The sequence below is a fragment of the Temnothorax nylanderi genome, unplaced genomic scaffold (assembly GCF_030848795.1).
Source record: "Temnothorax nylanderi isolate EJ_2023f unplaced genomic scaffold, tnyl_v1.0 TNYL_tig0303_pilon, whole genome shotgun sequence".
NCBI lineage: Eukaryota > Metazoa > Arthropoda > Insecta > Hymenoptera > Formicidae > Temnothorax > Temnothorax nylanderi.
The window spans coordinates 201,817-206,790 of NW_027249365.1; positions in this window are offsets into that span (position 1 = coordinate 201,817).

Here is a 4,974-nt window from a genome sequence, read left to right on the forward strand (position 1 = left end):
GCGCAATGCCGTGGATCGACTATGCGACCTACGTCGGCTATGGAAGCTACGTCTATCCGTTGTCCCCGAGACTAGCCAGGATTCGATTAGAGCTTAAGTGGATTATAAACGACGTACTTGCAAATCAGTTCTGCCCGCCAATAATTAACTATCGGCAAGGAGTTCGCTTTAAGCCGTATACACCACACTCCACGTATACTTCCCTGCTTGCTTACGCAAATCTCGTTTTCGTTTCATGGCGCGCGCGCGCGCGAGGTCGCGCGAACGTTAATTAGCCGATCTTTTTTTTCGGCGGCTATGTACAGCAGCCCGAGCACACGGCTCTCTCGCGCAACCGCCGCAGGTCGATAATTATCAGCTGACACGCAACGTTTCTATTATCTTTTTCGGAGTGTCATTACGGTTTCCAATTAGACGCACAAACGCACGCGCATTCACGCACGCGAGAGAAATACAAAAAAAAAGATTTACGTTCCCCTTTTTTCCCCGTATTAACTCTCTCCTATACGCGGCAACGGTTACGCGGAGCGCAGGTATCATTTGTAACGTCACACGTAACGTTAACGAACTTTTTTCCGCGTCCGCTATTTGAAGTCAAACCAGGAATCCTTTGTGAAATCAGCGGCCACGGGTCACGGCCTACTCGGGCACTCATTAACACCGCTGTGCAAAATGTATTAATCATTTGGCGCTTTCGCGGCTATTACGGAAAATGTGTCGAGCATATACTCCAAATCTCATATCCAAACATAGATTAACAGTCAACTTTGCAGAAACTTCCACAACCGCCTCAATTTCTATGTTTGGGAAGTCACACCGGGCGTCTTATGAATTATTAATATTATCTCCCTGCGAGATGTGCTGGCAAACTTGCCTCCCTTCTTTTTGATACAGTACGATTACGTCTCGTTTGTATCGCATTTCAGAGATCCGGCATCCGGCGAGATTACAGACCGTTCTCCGAAAGTTTGAATAACGAGGAGAAATTAATTAAGAAAGAAAATACGCTTAGATGCCCGATCGTATCTTGGGCAAGAACTTGGCCGCCGAATTAACTTTTATCCCCCGTTTTTGCAAGCTGTTTTTGTAACGTAACCGTAAGGTAAGCTCTGTATCCGTTCTGTATTATATAAAGTTTCGAAATACATAGAATACATGGAAAGTTATTTCAGAACATTTTACAACAAGTAAAACGTAATATCGACTTCGAACATTGTTATATTCGTATCTTTTAATATAGATCGTTGAAATACTACATATGTCTCACGAACGAGATACTTTCTTCGCGTGTCAAATCGGCCAGCTGGTCTTTGACAGTCAGAAACGAAACGTTTTCGGCGCGAACGCGGGTTAATCAGGTCGATTCATCCGTGGTGCGTGACGCCCACGATTAATTGCTTTCGCACGTTGCGGCGGCTTCATCTGTTAATTATATGCTCGAAATATCGCTTGAATATACAATCGCTTTCGCGCAACGGCTAAATAGGTGCGACCGCGTTGCCGCCAGGAGTACAACGGAAACGTTTATCACATAAACGTGCATAACCCAAAACCACTTCCCTCCGTGCGCACGAAATGTTCCGCTGTGCTTCCTCTTTTCTCCCCCCTAATATTTTAAAGAAATATTCGTGCGAGACTCGAGATACAATATTAGAAGAAATATCCTTTGAGCGTGTTCGAACGCGTGGTTTTACCTCTTGTGGCGGCCTAATACAACAGGTATTACGTTTATCCCGTAAGCTTATTAACGTTTTCCGTTCGACCTTCCCTAGCGCGCTCATTTTATTCGAGTCGCGTGATGTTTCTCCCTCGCAAAACTCTACGCTGGCACTAATAAGCATAAATCATAAAACCCGATGCTTTAATCCCGGCTTATCAGATTATTTTTTTTTTTCAGTGTTTTACGATACGGCACGTTAATAAATTTATTTGTAAATATGTAACGGAGGGGGAATTAGGTACGGTTAAGAACAGACGGGGCAATACTAGGTAGAGGAGCTTAATCTAAGATCATTAAAAGTTAATCAGCGCGGAAGGCGACCCCTCGCAAGTTAGGAGTTAACGATGGGTTCGTCGTAATTTCGGAACAATCACTGGCATCTCTACGGCCTTAATACTCTCCCGCCCCCTCCCCTCAGTCAGTCGTCTTAACGGAAAGCTCGACGACTATTGCTCTATTGTAACAGACCTCGTTAACACCGATCATCCGAGACTGATCATCCGAGATATAAACTTCGCCATTGCATATTACAGAGCGCGATGGGTATTTAAAGACTCGGCATGCGCGGCGCCGGGCGGCAGTGCAAACAGTCGTCATTTCGAAACGCTCCCCCGCGCGTGCCTAATATATGAGATCATTAATATACGTTATATATCGACGAAACACGTTTATTCGTGAGTAATAATGCGCGATACGAGTCACCTGCCCGCGATTAATTAGGGCTACATTACGCCGCCGATTAATCGTCACGAACGCCCAAGTTACGTCGCGATTAATTAACGCACATTAAAGTCTCCGATGGCTGGGTGCGTCGTTTGCTCTTGGCCGGGATTTCGGGAACTGGGGATCATCGGGGGAGTTGCGATCGCGTCGAAATTCGCGTCCCAAAAATTGACGCGTCGCTCGTAACAGAGACATGACAAAAACAGCTTTGTCTATAAACAAAATCAATATATCGAGCCCGCGCGCGCAGCATCTCCATTGAGATTTTGGAAATATGACGGCTCTCGTGATAAAACGCCGCGACAAATATTGACATTTCGACACTCCGATTTGTCCTCCGAGGTGGAGATTCAAGTCGAATCTCAAAGTCAATTACTCCCCGGGCTTCCCTTCCCACCATCCCACTTTTTTTTCTCCCGTTCGTTCGCGACATGTTCGCAGACGTTCGGATCTGCTAACGACGCGCCGGAGATCGTACCTCGTAATTTCAGGACAATCACTTCCATCATTTTAAATTCCGCCCTCCCGTATTCTCATAGCGTCAGCTCGGATCTGCCTCGACCACCCTCCTCCGCTACTATCATCTTCGCTCTTCGCTCTTTGCTAACAGCGGATTCGGTTGTAGATTGTTGTTAGTGGGCCGTGATCTCCTTGGAATATGCCTATATAGTTCTCGCGCGCGGAATGCAGCTCTCGCGATTCGCTATCACGGACAAACCACGCCGGATAAAGCCTGGATAATCCGAGGGAGATCGAACGAAATGGGATACAGGATAAATAAATGGAATAATTTGACGGCCGGTGAAAAGCATCGACCATCTTGGCCAGTTTCAGTTGCGATCATTTTCCAATGCTATTTGGTCGATAGAACAAAAAATACCGCGCCATCCTATATATATTTTTTATTTATCTGATATTTTCTTTCTATTGCCATGGATAAATAAAAACTGTTGGGGAAGAATTTATTGTATACAACTGTTATTTGTAACTTACTTGATAAAGAATTATATTTTTTTTTTTTTTCAGAATTACAGTTATATATTCTTCGTCGTTGGATTACATGGGTCACCACAAAGACCTGTATTTTCAGTTTTCAAAAATAAAAGTAGTGACATGTACGGCATTCTATTCGAAACGAAATTTCATTACTGGCGATCGCGGAATTTCGTCAGAATTTTTGTATTTTTTTTCCCGGCCAAACATGGAAATAAGATTAAAATTATTTTTGTCGCGCTTACATTTTTGTTTGTCGTTTCTGCATGCAGATTTAGTTCGTAACATTCGCCATGGTACGACACGCGTAAAATATTGGTTTAAAATGGACAGATGTTTGCGAATATTTTCATTAAACTCGAAACATATTATAACGAATCGGTATATAAACGCCGCGTCGCAACTGTTTTTACCGCTCCCAAGTTCATTTTTTGTCTTCTTATGTTACTAGTTTAAAATTACTCCCGCGGGGGTAGAGCATGCTCCGTTACACGGAAGAAATTTATTTCGTATTCTAAAAAAGTAATATCCATCGCGGGGATTTATATATCGTGCCATTGGTAACGTACAAAGTTGTTTCTTTATTACCCGCGACAGAATTACGGCTGATCGCCGTGGGAGTCATTTTTTTTCCAAGGGATAGACACTCGGCGCGATCAGCACGTAAGAGATAAAATGAATTAGGTAGCGTTTAATCCACCGAAAGTATTATTCGGCGACATACGCCGGTCGCGTGGTTATCGTAACTCGCAATTCCGGGGACAATATCTGGAATTAAGCGGTGTCCCGGGCGAAGACAACGCCGAGAGATACTCGGCAGGTGCAGTGGTTCCGCGAGATCCCCGCGAGCTATATCCGGCACCATTCCCCCGAACAACGATTGTACCCGGCTAAATACCCGCGAAACGATCCGCGATTGTCATCTTTATAAAGTCATCGACGATCGTCATGGAGATTCCCCATTAGTGCCAGCTTGAACGAAGCTGGCTAAATCCCGTGAGACGCGAGCGTTCCGGTAGGAGCGAGCATCAGGATGGTCCGTGGAAAGAAATTCGGGACCCGAGTAGGGGCCGAGTTGTCGAAAGAGCAAGAGAAAAAGAAAGGAGGAAAGGCGGGAGGTCGCGGGAGCTACACCACCGTAGGGTCTCTCCCGCGCGAAGGGCTACCGACAAGGAGGAGAGAACAGCCGGTGAGCCGAGGAGAGAGACAGACGGAAGAGAGATTCGCCAAGGTACGAGGAAGCGGCAGAAGCAGAGGTAGAGGCAGAGGCAGCAGCAGTGGTAGCGGCAGTGCCCGGGCATCAGGGCACGGTTACGAGGGCGCAAGCGCTGCTAGACCGTTCCTGGTGCGGGCTGCACAACGAAGAGGGGAGAACAGACAGAGAGAGAGAAGGAGGATAGAGAGAGAGAGAGAGAGAGAGAGAGAGAGAGGGGGGGGAGAGAGAGAGAGAGTATTGGAGGGTGCCCGTAGGAAGTTTATCGGCGGCGAGTCGCGGGACGGGACGCAAAGTCCGGGTGCTTGCGCGGCGGGGGACGGGG